This window comes from Nuphar pumila, chromosome 11, assembly GCF_984573655.1.
Source record: "Nuphar pumila chromosome 11, dmNupPumi1.hap1.1, whole genome shotgun sequence".
Classification (NCBI taxonomy): Eukaryota; Viridiplantae; Streptophyta; class Magnoliopsida; order Nymphaeales; family Nymphaeaceae; genus Nuphar; species Nuphar pumila.
In genome coordinates this window covers 96,945,527-96,967,983 of record NC_143259.1, presented here as the reverse complement: position 1 = coordinate 96,967,983, position 22,457 = coordinate 96,945,527, and the positions used below count along the sequence as shown (strand labels likewise).

Genomic DNA, 22,457 nt, shown 5'->3' with positions numbered 1-22,457 from the left:
GCAAGGCACCAAAAGAAATCCAGTAGAACTGAAGCAGGGTTAAGGTAAAGTCCCCCAGAAGGAAAATCGTTGTAAGTAGCATCATCGTCTCCTGAAATATTTTTTAATAGTTAATGAATAAAAAGAAAGACTTGTCAAATGTATCATTATTCAATCAAATTACACTGATTGTACCTGGTAGGCAATGGGCCTAGTATTTTGTAGTTGTAACGACCCCATCTCTCATACCAGATGAAATGAAGAAAAAAAATTAAACAATTATGATAAACACTCTTAGAGACCTAAGGTTCTTACAGTTTCAACACAACCATAACCACAAGAGATCTTAAACCCATCGTCCAAACCAAAATAAGCCAATTTTATTAATTTAAAAATAATAGTCATCCGACAGATACAAAATATCATAGTACATAAAAATTAAATTAAAAAAAACAAATCGCACAGTCCGAGAGAGATCAAGGAGTCATATAGTTTCCTCGTAGCTTCTCTTAAAAGCAAATAATCTCACTGAACCTCTGAGAATGCGAAAAACAAAAAAATATAAGTATCAGAAATTCAAAAAATTATATGTACGAATCTTTCTAATAAAACAATTAAGCAAAAAAAAATACATATAAGATTCATGCAATAATTTAAAAGGCTACTACTGAAACAATTTTCATAATTCTTTTAAGTAGTAAAGATATTTATCATACAACAAGATACAATATCATAAAATTAATTACGCATCATAAGGAAACAAGTAAATATACATTACCTAATACAGAACAGAAGAATGCATGATGTCAGTGCACATGCATTAATAAATTATTATCTTTATTAAGTTCTTTTATTATATGCATGTCTCTATTAATATGCACACAACTTACGTTACTTTTTTTATTACCGCCCGTGGATACACCAAACGGATAAAAATTTCTGAAATCAAGTAAGGTTCTCAGCACACAAGCTATATTTTATTACTGGGTTTCAAACTTAACCCTCGACTGAATCAACCTTCGGAACATTAGACCTCAGCATCTAATGTCGAGACACCAGGGACCTCAACATCCACAAGTGTCACTTTCTTGATATACCAAAACAGCAGTTGTGTTTACACACCACCCCTAGATAAAGTGACAGACACTCCCTAAAACCGTGGTCAGGAGAAAGAACATCAATATCGGGTTAAGGGGTAGCAACAATGCACACAAAATTTTAGTATCCTCACGGTTTTCTAAAACCACAACTCTAAGAGTCTCATTTTAAAGACAGGATATCTCAGAACGTATATTACATTGTTCTCTTTCTGTTTTTTATTATAAATGACCAATTCATTAATTTGCAATTCAGCATACAAGATCAATAATATCAATTCACAAATTTCTGTGCAAAACTCATCGCGAGACCACCGCCCGCGTAAAAATATAAAACAGTGTAATATAGTAAAACAATATCAATGTGACTTTTGCGATGCATTAAAACAAGTAAAGAATGAGCAAATCTAAGCTCAAGGCTCACAAGACCTACAATGATCCATTTTGACCATCTATGCATCATATGCAAAAACCATTATACGAACTTAAATGGTCAAAATAAATCATCGTAGGCCTGGTGAGCATTAACTTAGATTGACTCTTTCTTTACTTGTTTTAATGCATCGCAAAAGTCACGTTGATATTGTTTCAATGTATTGCATTGTTCTATATTTTTTTGCAGGTTGTGATCCCGTGATGAGTCTCGCATAGAGATATGTGAACTAGTATTATTGATCTTGCATTCTAAATTGCAAATTAATGAATTGACCATTTATAATAAGAAAAAAAGAGATCAGTGTAATATATGTTCTGAGATATCTCATCTTTAAAATAAGACTCTTAGAGTTACGATCTTGAAAAACCGTGAAGATACTAAAACTCTGTGTGTATTGTTGCTACTCCTGAACCCGATATTGAGGTTCTTTCTCCGGATCACGGTTTTAGGGAGAGTCCACCACTTTACCTGAGGGTGGTATGTAAACACAACTGTTGTTTTAGTATATCAAGAAAGTGACACTTGTGGATGTGAAGGTCTTTAGTGTCCCGACATTAGATATATAGGTCTAATGTTCTGAAGGTTTATTCGACCGAGGGTTGAATTTGAAACTCAGTAATAAAATGCAACTTGTGTGCTAAGTTACCCTGTAAACCCTACTTGAACTTGAGAATTTTTATCTGTTTGGTGTATCCGCAAGCAATGGTAAAAAGAAGAGAAACCTAAGTTGTGTGCATCCTAATAGGCATATGCATATAATAAGAGAATTTGATAAAAATAATAATTTATTCATACATGTGCACTGACATTATGCATTCTTCTGTTATGCATTAGATAATGCATATTTACTTATTTCCTTAATTATGATGTGTAGTTGATTTTATGATATTACATCATGTTGTATAATGAATATCTTTACTGCTTAAATAAATTATGAAAATTGTTATAATAATAACTCTCTAAATTATTGCATGAATCTTATTTGTATTCTTTATGCTTATTTGTTTTATAAGAAGGATTCGTACACAAAATTTTTTGAATTTCTGATACTCCTATTTTTGTGTTTTTTGAAGCCTCAGAAGCTCAATGAGGCAACTTGCTTTTGAGATGAGTTATTAGGAGACTACATGACTGCATGACGGATTTTTTCTTGGACAGTGTGGTTCTTTTCTTTTCATTTGATTTTTATGCACTCTAATATTTTACATTAGTCTCATGACTATTTTTTCAAAATTAATAAAGTTCACTTGCTATGGTTAAGACGATGGGTGTAAAATCTCTTATGATTATAGTGGTGTTGGAACTGTAAAGACCCTTAATCTCTAAGAATATTTTTCACAATTGTTTAAAAAAATTGGCACTTTTCAACGAGTATGAGATGGAGTCATTACAGTAGTAGAAGAGAAAAATGAAACACGAAGCCTCTTTTGTATTCCAGAGATTGCAAATTAATAATGTTTAATATCCCTCCATTTACACCTCCATGTATTCTCTTGCATGACACACGATTATGCTGCATTAGACTTTTACTGCAGCAAAACAACAAATGGACAATATGAGGCCTTGACATTAAGAAATGATATAATACTTCCAAGTCACCAACTGCGAATGAAGAAGATTCCTTACTCAACATGAAACCATGGTTTGAGGCTAGTATAAGAGAGAGACACAAAAGGAAACATAAGGTTACATTGACAACTGTACCTTGCCTGATTAAAACCGCTTGTGCTTGCTCTTTTGCAAAGACTGTTATTTTGCAGCAAAGAGTAGCCAACCATTATTAGAAGGCCTAACTGATAATAACCAGAAGCTGTGGCCTGGAACCATCCCAGCTCAACTCTAACAGCACATCCCAAGATGATTGATCAGGGGCATTAATGTTGAGCGGATGCAAGCCTGACTCACAGTTCTTAGTTGTGCATTGATTCCAGCAACAAATCAATCCCAATTTTTTGATGGGATATACTGCAACAATTATATTCATAAAGGTCAAGATCATAAAGACATAAATCATAACTCAACCTCCTACCATAGGTAGTAAGGAGACATATAACTCCAATCACCGCCAAGTATAATACACAAAGGAAATTTATGCAGGTTTCCTGAGTTTATATCCAGACACTTCTCATCACCACCAAGGAAAAAATCAACGTAAGCAACTATCAGATCTGGAGTAGAACTTACCAGCAGGTTATGGGCATTAGCTTGTAAAGCATGTCAGAAGGAAATACTAAAAGCTCTAAAGAGAAAGGCCACTATTATAATTAATGAAGTAAAACTGCATGGAGAAATGGAAATGATGCATAGACACTCAATGACAAGTGTACTTCAATTTTAGTTTAACCTGCTACTACTTTTCTTTTTTCTAGAACAAATTACAGGAAATGTATTGCAACTTTTTAAACATAATGATCCTAGGCAGCTCAATGATAAATGTCGAAAACATTGGAGTAAACTTTCACATTATGAACCCTTTAGAAGTTTCTCTAACATAAAAAGCAATACAAAACAAAAAAAAGGAAAGTCGTATCCAGTTTTCCTTTTATATTTTGCCAATAACAAGGAAAAACTGACATTATAGCACACGACCCGTCATATGGACCAAAAGGTGCATGGCCTTGTTTCAGTGTCTGCAGTGTAAAACTTCATGACTTTGACCTTCCAGCTAGGGAAACATACCCAGGGTATCAAATTTGTGATGCCCTTCAACTTGAAAGCCTTAAGCCGCCCAACCTAGCCAGGTGTGATGAGCCATAGTGGGAATCCAGTTTTGCAAGTTTACAAATAGTGCGTAAAAAAGTATTTCAATTGTTATAAAAGTATGTTAATGGGAATGTACATCAAAAAAAATTGCCAGTGAATTGGACACTTATGTATATAATACAAGAGAACAATGTCGATAATGTTTATGCTTCTCAATATATCAAAAAAAATAAACAAGGTACATATTTAGGATCTACTTTCCTTTTTCTAACTCTAATCAATATGCACAAAGTGTAACGACCAAGAATAGTTAAGCACCTTCCCAATTAACGCATCTATGGGCAACCAATTTATAAGACAGGAAGTTACATAAAAGCTTTTCAAAACAAAATTTTGGAACTCTATATACATGAAAGTCAGATAAACCAGTGTGCCTATGTTTTCCTTTTGCCACTGCAATATGCAATGAAGTATCAAGAACACAGCAAGGTTCTCTATCCTACTGTATCTTAAATAGTTCTAGAAGTGTAAAATCAATAGTCAATACTCTCTATCACCATAAAGAAAAGATGTTTTTTTCCATGATGGTTCTCAAAATAAGTCTTAAAATTCACAATGGCCTCAAACACTTGGATCTTTTTAAAACAACCAAATGAATAGATAATCATCTACAATCAACACATTGTAATGCAAGAGTCCAAGACGAGCACAATGCTCACAAGAATAAGAAAGCCACCAAGGGCAAGAACCCAAGTAGCCAATAAGAGTACACACAACTCAAAAGAGCACACAAGATAGCACAATGTTGAAAAATATTAATTTTATTATTAATACAGTGCTCAAAGCAAAGCATTCAAAGAACGTGGCATATAGCCCATATACATACAGAAAGAGAGGAGGGAGCTAGCGGTTAGGAATGCCTAATGGCTAGTTTGACTAGCCATTAGGTATTCCCAACGGCTAGTTTCTGTAAAAAAATACAATAACAAAAAAAATACAAGAAAACTAATACAAAAAATGACAAACAAATACATGTATATCTTACCACACATAAAAGAGAGTCAAAGAAGCAGGAATTAGGCACACACGTTAGTATGGGTTAAATAAAAGTTAGCTCTTTTATATGAAACAGAGCCAATTGAAATGTTTTCCAAATTAAAAGTTGTATCATAAGGCATCTAGGGGACAAGTTGTGAAGTTTCCGGAATCAATCTTTTGTAAGTCGGTGATTCCGAAACACATGGGGAAGAGCATTTTAAATTTAGGAAGTGTGTCCCCGTTTAAAGGGGTACACGTCCCCCTTTAATAGGGGAAGTGTTTCCATTTAAAGGGGTACGTGTACCCCTTTAAAGAGAAACGTGTTTCTATTTAATGGGGGACGTGTACCCCTTTAATGGGGGACACATACCCCACTAATGGGGGGCGCGTACCCTTCTAAAGGGGGACGCTTAAAAGAAAGATGAGTTTGCCCTTTTAAAAAAATTACCTCAGGAAAAACAAAAAACTTAAGGAAAAAATTTATTAATAAGTGGGCAAAATGGACATTGTACAAAACCCGTGAAAACCTAAAAGGGGCTTAGGAATTTATTTTTCGCATCCGACTCCTCTCTCTCTCTCTCTCTCTCTCTCTCTCTCTCTCTCTCTCTCTCTCTCTCTCTCTCTCTCTCTCTCTCTCTCTCTCTCTCTCTCTCTCTCGAGTTTTCGGCGACGAAAGAAATTCCGGCGACCTCATCGCGATGAATCTGTTCAGGTATGCTCTCCTCTCACTCTCTCTATCTCGATTCTCTCCATTTCTCTCACACTCTCTCGCACGACTGCAACACAATCCAAGCATGGCGAATCGACGACTCTCTGGGGTGAGAAAGTAAGCCCTCAGAAATTTTTTTGTTTTTTTAAGGCAAGAGTATAATGAAACAAATCTTTCATGTACTTCTGTTGCACAAACTGATGTTATATATTCCTCGAAGATACGCATCACTTGGCCCTTTTATGTTGTTCCCAAAGTGCAGTGAATTTTTTATCAAAATTCCAGACATCTTCTATCCTTCTCAAGATCCACTGTTTATATTCCTGCACACCCACGATCTTTTAGACAACCTGAAAAGTGAAAAGCTAAAATACTAGTGCATGTCACCCACGATCTTTTAGACAACTTGTTTAATCGAATTTCAATGACAAAAGAGACAATCTGTTTCACAGGACGTTCTCATTTTGTCAAAGGAGCGAAGTCAGAGACAGACCTACATTAGGATTGAGGGTTCTACCCCGCTTAAAACTTATATTAGAGCGCCTTTATTTGGCTACTTTCAACATAGGTAAAAAAAAAATTGCCCACCCAAAAAAAACTCTGCCCCCTTAAGAAAAAAAAATGGATTTATGTTTGGCCCCTAATAAAAGTTTCTGGGTTCATCCCTGAGCGAAGTTCTAGTTTTCGTTTTTTTCTTAAGGCAAGCTGAGGTTAGACAGAACCCAACCAATTATACAATTATACCATTGGGTTTTGAACATGCAAAACCAACACAAGGTGACATGCACTAGCTGCTGCTGCTACCAGACAAGCGAAACCCCCATTGGTAGCAAAGTTCCACTTTCTGCACACTGTTCTCTGAAGTCCAGTACAACACTTGCTAATATATTTCATACTTCCTAGCTCTTAATATGCCAAAAGGCTATTAATAGCCCAATTTAATCATAAAAGATAATTTACTTAGGAAGAAGGTTGCAGAAATAAAAGCAGCATGATTCAAGGAAACAGAAAACATTATAAAACGAGAGCATATCAGATGCTCTGCCAAATCACCATGGGAAAATGCTCTAACATCCCCACCATCAACCATCCATTCTGGATATCAATGGCCCCCAACATGGCTGTCAATGATGACATTATCAATACACGGTCAGATGTTAGAGAATATATATATATATATGAGTGGTTGAACACTTTATGTTCGGGCTCAACTTGTTTAGCTGAATGAATTGCTCATGGATTGGCTTGCCAGCTATACAAACCGCTCATGAATGAGTTCATGGCAAACCGGCCCGAGCTTAGTCATGAGCTGCTTGGTTTCTTTACTAACCCTATTCCTAACTGTGGCAAATTATCTGAATTATTTGGCTTTTTATAAAACTGGTACTTGATGTACTGCATAATCGAGCTCTTTTGTTATCTACATTCTTTTTTATTTTCCTGTTTAACAATTTTTCATAAATGCAAACTTATGAAAGAACTTCCCTTCTTTTTCTCTTTTTAATTTTGTTTGCTTCATCATAATATATTATAGATAGATCTTTCACCTCTATGAATGATGCTTATTTAAAATTTTAAAGTTTTTTAGGTTGATTCATATACTTTCATGATGCAAGTATATTTGCATGTTCATTGCATCATTAATGACCATCACAAGCTATGATCACAACAATTATGATGACGATGATGCTTCATCATAGTATATTATAGATAGATCTTTCACCTCTATGAATGATGCTTATTTAAAATTTTAAAGTTTTTTAGGTTGATTCTTATACTTTCATGATGTAGGTATATTTGCATGTTCATTGCATCATTAATGACCATCACAAGCTATGATCACAACAATTATGATGACGATGATGATTCTTTGTATAATTTGGAGCATGAATCATCTAGTGGTGTTCAGAATGACAATGTAAGAAGGGCAAGGGGTCTTCTGATCGTCTATATCAGTTTGAGGACAAAAAAGAAAATTGTTTTGATAAGGAAGATGAACTTTAGAACTTTAGAACTTTATAGCTTAAAATTTTAACCATATCTCTATCTAATCTTTGAGTTTATTGATTTCTCATTTTCTATGTTGTAGAATCACAAGATTTACAACAATCACAACATCAAATAACAAGTCATTTGATTCTTTCGTTGAAAAAGGTACGTTTTTTAATCAAATTTATTTATTTTCTTAATGCATTATTTAGTGTTTGCATGCATTTGTTAAATGGTTGCAACAAGAATGTGAATTATGATCTTCTCTTGATGTATTATTTTTTAAATGTTTGACAGTTGCAATATGATGCATTTGTTAGATAATTGCAACTTATATTATTTATCGTCTTAGATACATGTTTTATTTTGTCAATGATGACATAAATTTTATTTTTTGATAAAATAAAAATATATAATTACATTTTGGCTTCCCTTTCGATTCTTATTCGCTTCCCTTTCACTTCTCACTCGAATCCTATGTCGCTTCCTTTTTCACTTCTTAGGTCGCTTCCGAGACCTCGCGCTTCCCGCTTCCTAAAATTTTAGAAGTGCATCGCTTCCCGCTTCCTAAAATTTTAGAAGTGCCTCGCTTCCCGCTTCCTAAAATTTTAGAAGTGCCTCGCTTCCCGCTTTCGCTTCCCGTATCGCTTCTCGCTCCCGCTTTCTCGACTGACAACTCTGGTCTAATCAGATTTAGTAAGCCAAAACCATGTCTGATTATAATTGGATTTGGATATAATTATTAATTTTGCTACTGAATCCACCAGATATTCAGATTTTGCGGATATCCATGATTACATGTAAAAATTCTGATACAGCTTTTCTATAACTGAATTTGAATCTGACACTGACTCCAATTAACTGGACATGGTATTGGGCATATCTGACCTAATCCAAACCATTTACATCTCTACAAACATCTATTTCACTACCAACTTTTGACATAACAAGAAATCCAGATATCCTTTCAACACACCATCCATCATATGTAATTCCATATCCCACAAACTCCTACCAACATGGCTTTCAGTAACAAATGAGCTACTTTATAGTCTATCTCAAGTTTGTATTCATCTATGATCCACACTAAGAGTAAGAGCAGCCTATCAAAATTATTAAGGTTTAGAAAAAGGTGATTTCTATTGTTCAACAGCATGGTATAAGTCCAAGGACGACATCCGGCTATAACACATGGCATCTGATATGTGGTAATAATTTATTTAGTTGGATAAAACCTTTGCTTTATATCATCACATTGTCTGCTAGGGAACTGTTTCGCAAATCACAAAGGCAGTGAAGGAAAGCATACTATACCTTCATCCCATTGTAAAGAGCTTGTGAACAACATGAACAGAGACAAAAATAATCATATTTTGATTTAACATGTTCCTGCAAGCAATGAATCTTCTTTCTTCGACGCCATTGTTTCCATGACCAACCACATGGATAAGTCAACATAGAAAGAATACTATGCACTGAACCTTCCCACCACTCATATGCAGCAATGCAGTTAATGTCACCAATGAATCTGTTGAAGGCATCCTCATACCTGTGGATATTGATGGCCAATCAGGAGAGACCATGGACATACAAAACTTATAAATTCTGTCTACATGAAAATACTCATCCATACACAATCTCAAGAATAGCATCAGGTGCAGAATGAGGGAGATGCCACGGTTCACTAAAGGTATTTGGACCCATGAAATACATTGTGTACATGATTCTGTGTTTAGTTAAAAGCCAAGTCACAACAATTTTTTTGTGAGAATAATCATGCATTCAGAAAACCTCCAAAGAACCTCAAGCTCTTAAACAACATAACAGCTTGAACCTAGAGAGGCAATCAACGATACCTCTATTAGAGACAGGAGATGAGGCAATGAGTGATGAAGCTGGGATTTATTGTAGTTCATGTGTCTATAAGAACTTCCAGGTGTTACGCACTTAACAGAACTGCTGATAGTACGAAACTGAATGTCAGAAGAATCCCAAATAATCATGGCCCTCCAAATTTATGTACAGGTTCTTCAAGTGGAGTATAGCAGTTTGGCGTCCTATATTTGTCCGAAAGACATTTGTATGGGCAAGAAGGTTGAGAAACACCACCTGCATAAAAGTGCATAGTACAGCCACAAGAAAAAGGTTCCATGAACGTTAAGCAGCTACTTTACGAGTCTCAGATCATGAAAATCATTTGCATATGACAGTGAATGACAAGAACAGATTTATATTTTGATTTGAAAGTGGAACATTTAACTGCTACTGACAAGTATGAGAAAATGAGAATGCAGCTGCATAAAAAAGATTTACCCCTAACATATACATAAACTGCACGGTTGGGGAAAGATTCAAGTGAGGAAGGAGTACAAAGTGAGGGATCTGAGCCATCAACATCTTTATATGTACCAACAGGACACTCCTGTAAACAAATAATCATGTTATTAGGTGGTCCTAATCCAGTACAGTTGAGAGTGTTTCATAAATCAAAAGCTTAAATCACTAGAATAGATATTATAATCTCCATAGAAAAAAATAATAACTAAACCAAGGCTACTAATATGCACTTGCCTTATCATTAACCAAAACAAAATTAAAAGTTACAACAGTTACCACAGTTAAGAAGAAAATGAAGCAATTGCACTTCACAGCAGAATTTATTTCCGACTACATTATTCACTGCTCCTTATAATGAATAATTTGAAATGGACCAGCCATTTCTGTTGGGATATATTCAACATTATTTTGAACAAACTGAGCCATCTGTGAAAACTTAAACTGGACAACTTTAATACTAACCATAAGCAGGCAATGCAAATAGGACAAACAAACAAACCTTTGACGGGGCATAGTCTTGATGGTTTAAAAACTAGGTCTTGTATTAATGCTTTCAAGAGCTATTCTTTTTCATTATATTGCCTTTGTATAGGCTTGTGGGCAATCTTTGTCCTTTTCCTTTTATTTATATGTTCATAAGGGTATGTTTGGTTGTTGGAGATAAATTCTAGCTTGGTGATTTTTTACTTCCATGATAAAAACTTCCAGAAGATTTTGCCCCAAGGAGAATTTATCTTGTGTTTGATAATGTTGGAAAAAACATGTAGAAGAATTTATCCTGTGATTGCAAAAATGGAGAAAGTTAGAATTTAGTGCCTATGAGGAATAAAACAATATAAAATCAAAACAAAATGAAAATCAATATAAAGAACACAGTTACACGGTGATGAATCAAAACAAAATGAAAATCAATATAAAAAACTCAAAGCCACACAGTGAGGAATCAAAACAAAATAAAAATCAATATAAAAAAACACAAAGTCATAGAAGCAAAGACTATTCAGTTTTGCTTTAAAACTGAAATAAACATATCAAGCTAGTTAACTAAAAAAAACTTAAAATTCTCAATGAAAAAACAAAAAACCCTTAAAGAATTGGTTTTGCTTTCCCTTCCCTTGTTCTGCCCCAACAAGAGAGAAGAAGAAGAAGAAAAGAGAGAGATGAGGGGCTTGAAAAGAAATGTTTTCCCCCTGTTACGGGTCACGGATCTGGAGATCCGGACCTGTGATCATTAACTTCTCATTAATGGCATTGTGTAATTTACTTTATTGTAATGAGGGTACTTTAGTACCCTAATCTTTGTAATAGCATGTTAATATAAATGAGTTTACACAGCAACCGACCCTAAGATAAGAAGGTATCGATTTTTCTCTGCAGCTTCTCTCTCCCTTTCTCTCTCTCTCTGTTTCTCAGCTCTCACGCGTGAACAACTTCAATATTGAAAATCTAACATGGTATCAGAGCTTCCCTTTACCCTGTTCTTCTTCACTCACTTTAGAGAGGAGGAGAACAAAGATAGTGAGAAGAGATGGAGTCTAGAGAGGATGGAAGCCCCAACCAAAGGAGAGAGAGAGAGAGAAGGGCTCCCGCTTCCCCTTGCCCTGTTCTTCTCCACTCACTCACCACACTGAAGAGGAGAACAAATATAGTGAGAGAAGGGACAAAGACCCCAACCAAAGAAGCAAGGGGGAAGAGAGACCTGAAAATGGCCAACGAAGAAGAAGATAGAGGAGAGCGGCAATAGCTCGCTCAGGTGGAGGAGGTCCGCTCGCACAGCTAGAGGAGCAATGGTTCGTTTTGTTAAATTGTATCGCCTATATATATTTTTATATAGAGAGAGATACATATACATATATATTTCATAAATACATACGTATATGTATCTATCTACTTATGTATATATATAAATATATATCAATACCTTATAAGGGTAAATTTGTATTTTCCTCCTATTTTATGCACATTCTTTTCGTGAATATGTATGTAAATTTTACTTTTTCTTCTCTATTCTTTTGTTTTTTTATTTTAGCTTTTAGCCTTGGAGGGGCCCACCCCATGTGAACGTTGGGCCCCTTCAACGGTCAATAATATGACCATTGGAGGGGCTCCAATGATCACATGTGAGAGCCCCTCCAATGGCCCTCCCTTATCTCTTATAAATAGGGGATCTCCCCTTCATTGTATTTTAAGCTTTTGTAATGCTCTCCTTTGTGATTCAATAAGAGAGTCTATTTTTATTTTTGTGCATTTGTATCCGTGCCTTTGTACACTTGTGTGAGTGTTCATTTGTGCCTTTGTGCATACGTGTCACATTAAAGATATTGTGACTTTGTGCACACAGTGTCATTGTAGACATTTTTACATGGTATCAGAGCTTGGTCTCTAGAAGAAGAGCTCGGGTATTGCATCATTTTGGTGGTCACCTCAAAGAATTTGCCTATCTTCTTCTCTCTTTCTTTTGGCTCAAGGAGCTCTTGCAAATCACTCCCCAGATAATGCAATACATCTGGTCAGCTCAAAAGAAAATCTATTGTGGTAAGTTTTCAATTTGTTTGAACTCTTTTCTTTCTGATGAAGGCACTTCCATTGGAGAAAAGGATTCTCACTTTTCTCTCGGATTTAAGCTCAATGAGTCCAACTATCATGTTTGGGCCGGCAATATGGAAGCTCATATTAAAGAAAAAGGCCTTTGGAGCTATGTCAAAGGCACTATCCTCGAACCCGAACGTAAAATCACCACTATTGAAAAAGGTGAGATTAAGGTTCTTGATGGGAAGAAAGAGAAAAAGCTTTTAAAGAGTACAACAAGAAGCATGAGGAATGGGAAATGAAGAATTATAAAATCCTTTCATGGATTTTCTCTTCGGTTGAAACCCGAATCAATGCAAATATTTTAAAGTTTAAGAAGGCATCTCAAGTATGGGTATACCTTAAAAGGATGTACAATTCAAGGGATTTGTCCCACAAATATTATCTTCAAAAAAATGCTTTGACCCTTCAACAAGGCGAATAGACTATTAAGTAATATTTGGCTGAATTATCCTCTATTTGGTATGAGCTTGCTATTCTTGAACCAAAATGGAGTGGGAAAGCCATTGAGCTTCGACACAAGCAATTAGAAGATCGATTTTTTAATTTTTTGAAGGAGCTTACACTCAAATTTGAACAAATATGATCTCTTCTATCCTCCACTTCTCCACCACTTGAAGATGTTCTAAATAAATTAAGTGGAGAAGAAACTCGTATCGGTATGAGCAAGACCAATTCGAGTGTTCTTGCAACACCTTCAAACCAAGAAGAAAATGAAAGAGTTTGTCGTTTCTAGACCTGGGAACAACTTAAAAGCATACAAACCTTCTCATTTTAAAAATCAAAATCAAGGGGCAAGAGAAAATAGTGGATAAAACAGAAGATATCAAGGAAGAGACTATAGCAAAATTATATCTCATGTTTTATAAAGAGCCCGGGCATATCAAACCGGTGTGTCCAAACGGAAGAAGATGGTGGCTATGTCCACCACATTTCAACCGCATAAGGAAGATGGTTCATCCACCCACGGCAGTGGAGCTCTTTCTCTAAGTCAAATCGTGAAAGCTTTACAACCTCTTCTCAAAGGATCTATCTCCAGGGTCACCATGTCAACATTCTCTTCTCCTAGTAACACTTCTTGGCTTTTAGATTCGGGTGCCTCATTTCATGTCTCAAAATATTTTCTCTCTTTCCAAATATTCAAAAACTATATCTATATCTTTTGTTTCAACTGCGGATGGCACTTCTCTTGAAATTAAAATAATAGAAAATTTTGAAAAACAAGGTTTTTTTATTCTCAAAATTAGATTTATACCAAAATTAAATTTAAATTTGCGTTCGGACCCTCAACTCTCGGACCATGGATGTGACATAAAATTTTCATCTAATAAATGTTGGCTACAGGATCGTCGGTCAGAAAAATTGATTGGGGAAGGCTCTATAAAGAGAGATCTATACTACATGGACTCTCTTCAAATACCAAAGAACTTTTTTTTGTAATGTTGCCCAACATAAGGATATAAATGTTTGGCACAAAAGACTTGGGCATCCCAATGTCACCAAACTTTCTTATTTACATTTTGTCAAAAATCTGTGTAAAAGCAATCTCACTTGTAATGATTGTATACTTGGAAAAATGAGAAGTTTGTCTTCTGAACAAAGATCTATGATTACAACCAATTGTTTGAACTTGTTCATTCGAACGTATGGGGACCGACACCCGTTATATCAAAAGAAGGGTTTTTTGTTAATAATTACTCTAGATATTGTTGGATATACTTTCTTAAACACAAACATGAGGTTTTTGCATCATTTAAAGCATATCACATGATTAAAAATCAATTTAATGAAAACCTAAAGATTCTTAAGATAGATTCTGAAGGTGAATATCTTTCAAATGAATTCAAAAGTTATCTTAAAAATTATGGAATTGTTCATCAAAAGTCTTGTCCTAAAACACCTCAACAAATAAGTTAGCCGAAAAAAAACATAGGCATATTATTGAAATCACTAGAACATTACTTATCTCTCAAAATATTCCAAAAAGATTTTGGACTGAAGCGGCTCTTGCATCCATTTATCTCAGAAATCGACTTTCATCCAAAAATTTAAATAAAAATCCACCTTTTGAAATGTTATATCAAAAGGAACCCGACTATAATAGGTTGAGAATTTTTGGATGCAAATGTTTTGTTCTAACGGATAAAAATGGCAAACTATCACCAAAAGTCATTCCTTGAGCAGTTCTTGGATATTCTGAAACCCAAAAAGGGTTTCAATGCTATGATATTAAAAATGACAAATTATATGTTTCAAGGAATGTGACTTTTTTGGAAAACATTAGTGGTTTTGAAAAATGTGAATCTCACATAGAAAATGTAAATCTCACAAAGAAAATGTGGACTACTCTTTCTTGTTTGACTTATTATCTACGAATGATGATATTTCTAGTGACGATGAATTTGCATATAATAGTGATAATGAAGTAGAAGAAAATGACAACTCTTCTCATCCATCTACCAATCATCATATTGAATAAAGGACATCTAATGAGAAATATAGTGAACCTAGTGAATCTACCTATTCACATGATGAAAACCCTCGAAGAACTGAAAGAACTACAAAAGTTCATTCTAGGTTTATATCATATGATTCTTTTTTTCCTAAATATAGACCCAGAATGATTTTCTTTTTTGGTTCATATCGCCGACCCCAATTGTTTTAGGATGAAGGCGTAGTTGTTGTTGTTGTTGTTGTATCAAGCTTGTCTTAGTCTCATTCACTCATATGTGGAACCTAAAAATTTTGAAGAAGCCAAGAAGAGTGTTGAATGAAAAGAAGCTATGGATAACGAACTTAGATCTCTTAGGAAAGCTAAAACATGGAAACTTCAAAATCTTCCTAGTGGTAAGAAAACTATAGGGATGTAGATGGGTTTTTAAGGTCAAAACCAAGAGTGATGGATCTCTTAAAAGGTATAAAGAGCGTCTAGTTGCCAAAGGATATAGTCAAGAATATGAAATCGACTATAATGTGACATTTGCCCCCGTTGGGCGTATGGTTATTGTTAAATGTCCCATTATCATTGCCTAAATTAAGAAATGAAACATTTATCGAATGGATGTTAAAAATGTCTTTTTGAATGGTGATCTTAACGAAAAAGCCTATATGGATGCTCCTCCATATATGGAGATTCTTAAGGTTAATGTGTTTCATCTACGAAAAGCTCTTTATGGTTTATAAACAAGCCCCCAAGGCTTGGTACGATGGATTTAATAAGGTAATGTTGAAAAATGGTTTTTTATCATGTTTCAATGGCTCAGCTTTGTTTGTCAGGAATTTCAATGCAGGGATAGTGATTTTATCGTTGTACGTTGATGATATGCTAATATCATCAGATGATGATACTAAGGGAATTAAGAGCATAAAATCTATACTAAAAGATAAATTTAAAATGTCTGACTTGGGATTCCTAACGTATTTCTTGGCATTGAAGTTGTCTATTCTTATAGAGGTTATTTTTTATCTCAAACTAAACTTGCATTTGAGATTATCGACAGGTCAAGAATTACTATAATGAAATTTGTGAAACTCCTTAGATAGTTAGTACAAAGATCTCCTTGTTAGATCGCTAATGTATCTTAGTATAACTAGACCAGATATTTCACATGTTCATATTGCAAGTCAATCTCAACATGCACCTACATAAGTTCATATGATTGCAATTCTCTGGATCATCAGATATATAAAGGGATCATTGAATAAGGCAGTATTTCTATCTTCTTCTTCTTTTGAATTAAATTTAATAGCTTATACTGACTCTGATTGAGGAGGTTGACTCTGATTGAGAAGGTGACCCAAATAATTGTCACTTCACCACTAGTTCTTGTATTTTTAAGAGACTCATTGATCTCTTAGAAGATGCAAGAAGCAACAAAAAGGTGTCATCATCTACCGAAGCAGAATACCGAGTCATGGCAACTACTACCATGAAAATCGTTTAGATTCGACAGTTGTTGGAAGATATGTAATTACATTTTAAGAGTCAGCAAAGTTGTGTTGTGATAATAAAAGTGCAATTTATATTGCAAAAAATCACACAATTCATGAGCGCACAAAGCATATTGAGATGGATTGTCACTATGTTAGAGAAGAATATCTGAAAAGAATTATAAATTTTCCTTACGTAACATCAGAATATCAATTGGCAGACTTCTTCACCAAGGTGTTATGCTCTCCAAGATTCAACTTCCATTTTGGCAAACTTTCGATCATTACGCCTTAAGTTTAAGGGGGTGTTAAATTGTATCGCCTATATATATTTATACATATAAAAAGATACATATTCATTTATATTTAATAAATATATATATGTAAATATATATTAATACCCGATAAGGGTAAATATACCTTTTCCTCCTATTTTACGCATATTCCTTTTCAAGAATATGTATGTAAATTTTACTTTTTCTTTTCTCTATTTTTTTTTTATTTTAGCTTTTAGCCTTGGAGGGGCCCACCCCATTTGAACGTTGGGACCCTCCAATGGTCAATAATATGACCATTGGAGGGGCTCCAACGAGCACATGAGGGAGCCTCTCCAATGGCCCTCCCTTGTGTTTTATAAATACAAGATCTCCCCTTCATTGTATTTTAAGCTTGTGTAAAGTTCTCCTTTGTGATTCAATAAGAGATTCTATTTTCATTTTTGTGCATTTGTATATGTGCCTTCGTGCACTTGTGTGAGTGTTCATTTGTGCCTTTGTGCATACGTGTCACCTTAAGTAATGTTATTCGTCCAAATTTAAGAAGCGGTTGCACACTCTCAAGAGTCTCCCTTTCATCATAAAGTTTTTGTAGGAATTTTCATAACTCCAAGTGTAATGCCCAAAAAATCTTGGACTTATAACTTTTAGGAAAATTTTGAAAGCCTTTATCAAAGTTTTAAATAGTGATTCAACGAAAAAATGGTATTTTTGAAAACAAGTCAACGAACCTTAGGCGCATTACTTGCGAAACCGTTTCCTTTATACAACGAATTTAAAACTCCGTACATTCAAAACCAAATAGATTTAAAAGTAATGCAGTTTTAATAATTTTAAGTTTATACAAAAGGTGAATTTTCAAGAAAACCTTTATGCAAAATTACAGATATGTTCTTAGCAGCGAAACGTCAAAGAAAGAGTCGCATCTTAATACCATCACATCATCGCCCATCTCGTAACCCTAATCTTCACTTATACCCATAAAATGAGTTAGTTTCATGAAAAACTAATAAGTGCACAAGACAATATGAAACTGAAATAATCAATTAATTATAAAATCAAGTGAACTATTAACTATCATAAGGTAAGTTTATTAATCATAAGACATGCATAATTTCACAAATAGATACATTAATCATAAGATGCAAGCAATTGCACATCAGGCAATTCTATTAATCACAAAGTGTAAGTAGTTCATAAATCACAAGTTATAAGCAATTGCACAACAAGCAATTCATTTAATCACAAGATAAGCAGTTACATTAGTCATAAGTTGTAAACAGTTCATAGATTATGAGCTGTAAACAATTGCATAACAAGTAGTTTTACTAATCATAAGAGACTCGAGCCGACAAATGCTGTGAGCAAGATATTTATTATTTTGATATTAGCTGCTCTGTGGGTACGCACATATACGAAATGTAGAAACAGTCAAGACTGAACCAGGGGTTTGTTATGCTATGTATTTTATGATACCCCAGATAACTAGCTAAGTCCGCTCCTAAGAGGACGGCCAATGACCGAGAGAGAATTCCACAAAGGTCACTTGTTTAAAGGATGTATCCAACTTCTGCAAAAGTCCATGGGAGCTACCACCTAAGATAATTTTGGATAGTCCATTTCCCCAAACTCCGATGATAGAAGAAGCCAAGTTATTTGCTTGTGAGGTCGTTGTTAACATGTCCATCAGAGTTTTTGTATCATCCATCATCTCTCTTTATGAACCGCAAGAGGCGAATGGGCACGATAGGGGTTACTTAACTGTTGCCTCATTCTAATGCTCTGATCCTTTAAACCCACTCAAGCATCTTACCTGTGAAAGCATAACATTTTGGTATGTTTCAACAAATGTATTCATTGCACGCTTCAAGGTTTCCTCGACCTCTCATGCTAGTCATCATAATATAACATATCACCCTTGTCTAAATGTACGACTATGATAGTAAGCATGGGTTTCTCATAAGATAACCCAACACACAGTTTGTGTAAGTAAGTTCATGCTTAGTCTTAAACATAGAAGTATCATGCAAGGCTTAGGATCGCCGCAGATCCAAACATTTCTCCCAACTAAACTGACTCAGGTGGAAGCTAACTGCAACTAGCAACTTAAAGAAAAATGCTAGCTTATTATGCATGGCCGCGCACTCCAGAAGTTTGTAATCCGCACAGGGACAACCCTTTCTCTCAAGACTAAAGCACTGGTATGTAATTTCTTGTCTCTTCGAAAAGAGCAAAAAATGGTACGTGCACCTGCAAGCCCTTTGAGGCTTGCATTGGAAGAAACACAGGAAGCAAGACATTGCATCAGGTGCGGCAGCTCAGAACAAAAGTAATGAATAGCAAAAAATGTGATAGCAAAGCCTAGGCACATAAATTGTGGCAACACGAGTAAAGTAAATGTAAAAAAGTAAAAGACAGAAGTAAATGCAGAAAATAAGCCAGTGCACATCGAGCACTGCGAAGACAAAAAATAAAAGTAAAAACATAAAGATAGAAAATAAATGTAGACAGGCGGCTGAGACAGGGGGCAAACCTCTGTCTGTAGCGAAGAAGGGGCAGGGGTAAAACCCCAGACTGCCGAAGACCGAGGAGGCTGCAGGGGGGAAGTCCCTGCCCGGTCGCCGAAAAAACAAGCTGCAGGGGACGAAGCCTCTGCCTGCCTATCGTAGGGGAAAAAAGTCAGGGGGCAAAAGCCCCTGCCGACAAGGGACAAACTGCAGGAAAGAGACAGGCGGCAGGGGGGTCGCCCCTGCCGGCCTGCCTAAAAAGGAAAGAACGAATAGGGAGAAGACAGCGAGGGGGAAGGGTTACCTGCGACGTCACCGGAGACGGGGGTAAGGCGTCGGGGATGCCCGGAACACGAGCGGAAAAGAGGGGGAAAGGGGATGTCCGGACGGGGGTGTCGGCCTAGGTCGGGTGCGCGGCGGAAGGGGGGCGGCAAGGCTGCTGGAGAGGGAGGGGGTAACAGTGAGAGAGGTAGGAGGGTCGGCGGCGATGATGCCGGAGTTCGCAGGGGAAAGGCTGCGGGGGAGGAGGGCGAGGGACGGAGAGGGTGTGCTCCGGGTCGCCGGCGTCAGGTGGCCGGAAAAAGGGAGAGGAGAGTGAGTGGGGGTGCCGGCCGCGGTCGGCTGCCCGGCGAGGGGGCGTCGGGCGAGGTGGGAGAAGAGGCGGCGCAGGGGGAAAAGGGGAGGTCGCCGGAAAGGCCTCCGAAAGGTGGAACTCGGGGCGGCGTCGGGGGGCGTCGGCTGAGTTCGCCGGAGCGCGAGGGCAGAGAGAGGCTAGCAGGGTGACTGCGGCGAGAAGAGAAGGGGGGAAGGGTTTCCGAAACCCTAACCCCCGACACCTTTAAATCGACTGGGGGGGGGCGGTTCGGGTCCGGACTTGACCCGGGTCCGACACAAAGTTTTTTTTTTTCGTAGGTTTTACACCAAGGCACAATACTAGAAATCTGATTCAGAAACTGCATTGACATCACCCTTCAATCAAGCCTTGCGTCACCAAGGCTTGTACAAAGTTGGGCTATTTCCCTCCAACAGTGTCCTCACATATAATGACCATGAAATGCTGCTAGATTTTGAAATGAATGAGATGTAAATTTATATTTGAATGGAAGAATAATTTGAGAGCCATTAAGAAGGGAACTAAATCTATCATTTGTCATGGGTACGGATCAAAAAGTTTTGAAGTTATTCAAAACCTGGGAAGAGGGTACAAGCTGGTTAGAGTAAAATGTAGAAGATATGTTCCTCATAACAGAATATAAATGTATGATGAACCAGTAACTTAATCATGTCAATAATCTTGGCAGAAAAATTAGAAAACTTAACCATCAATTAACAAAAATGTCCATAAAAAGGAAAACGGTGAAAATAGAAAGGTCTTTGGGCCTTTACAGCCCATGACTTGTGAACCCGATTACAATGAATCAAGAAAAATCTTCCATCCTTTCAATTTATGAATGCTTTAGCAATTTTTATCCCCTAGAAACATGTTTCACATTGAAATTATTATCGAGAGAGATAGTTAGGGATGGTTCTCTCTCATCCATTTTGCACAACCCACCAAAGAAAAAAACTTTTGAATGATGGATCCCAAATATTTGAAATAATCATTCACCGGTATTTCTTGCTCACCAAGCTTCACTACACTCCCATCACTACTTCGTTGCTTACTAAACTGACATTCCATATATTCAGTCTTACTCTTACTCAACTTAAAACCTCTAGCTTCCAATGTCTGTCTCCATAATTCTAACTTAGCATTAACCCCAGCTCTAGACTCATCAATCAAAACAATATCATCAGCAAACAACATACACCACGGTACATTTTCTTGAATTGATCTCGTAAACTCATCTATCACTATCGCAAATAGGAAAGGGCTTAAAGCAGATCCTTGATGTAATCCAACCGTTATCGGAAAATGGGTTGTCACCCCTCCACAAGTGCGGACATTGGTTACTACTCCTTCATACATATCTTTAATTATACTAATGTACTTGAGAGAAACATCTTTCTTCATCATTGTCCACCAGAGAACGTCCCTAGGTACTTTATCGTATGCCTTCTCTAAATCAATAAAAACCATATGCAAATCTTTGTTCCTCTCTCTATATCTTTCAATAAGTTGTCTAAGAAGATGTATTGCTTCCATAGTTGATCTTCCAGGCATAAAAACCAAATTGATTCTCCGATATCATGACAACCTTCCTCAACCTAGACTCAATCACCCTCTCCCAAAGATTCATAGTATGACTCATGAGTTTTATACCATGATAGTTTGTGCAATCTTGTATATCACCCTTATTCTTATATAAAGGCACCAAAGTACTCTTCCTCCACTCATTAGGCATCTTATTTGTTCGCCAAATCAAGTTAAAAAGATTTGTCAACCATTCTAAACCTTTCTCTCCCAAACATTTCCAAGCCTCGATAGGTATACCATCTGGGCCAACTGCCCTTCTTGATTTCATTTTCTTCAAAGCCTCTGCAATTTCTTTCTTTTGAATCTTGCGCATGAAGTCACGATTTATCTCATGAAAAGGAATGAAGAAGTCTCCAAGATCTTGAGCATGACTATCATTAAATAGCTTATCAAAATAAATTTTCCATCTCTCCTTAATCTCCTCATCTTTGACTAAAACCCTTTGCGTTTCATCTTTGATACATCTAACCATACCCAAATCCCTCGATTTCCTATCTCTCATCTTTGCAAGCCTATAAATATCCTTCTCGCCTTCTTTGGTATCCAACTTGTCATAAACCTCCTTATATACCTTAGCCCTCGCGTTTCGAACTACTTTTTTAGTTTCCTTCTTTGCTATCATATACTTCTCCAAATTCTCATTATCACGACTCTTACTTAGATTTCTATAA

General features: G+C 36.2%; 1 long non-coding RNA gene across 1 annotated transcript; it reads right to left on the bottom strand.

The window, feature by feature from the left end:
* Positions 1-7,412: 7,412 nt before the first annotated feature.
* On the bottom strand, positions 7,413-20,349 carry LOC149822565 (uncharacterized). The gene is made up of 5 exons (XR_016426229.1): positions 19,894-20,349; positions 19,616-19,742; positions 10,265-10,373; positions 9,808-10,060; positions 7,413-9,500 (listed from the first exon to the last, which is right to left on the bottom strand). It is a non-coding gene; the product is annotated as an uncharacterized LOC149822565 (long non-coding RNA).
* Between the last annotated feature and the right edge of the window lie 2,108 nt (positions 20,350-22,457).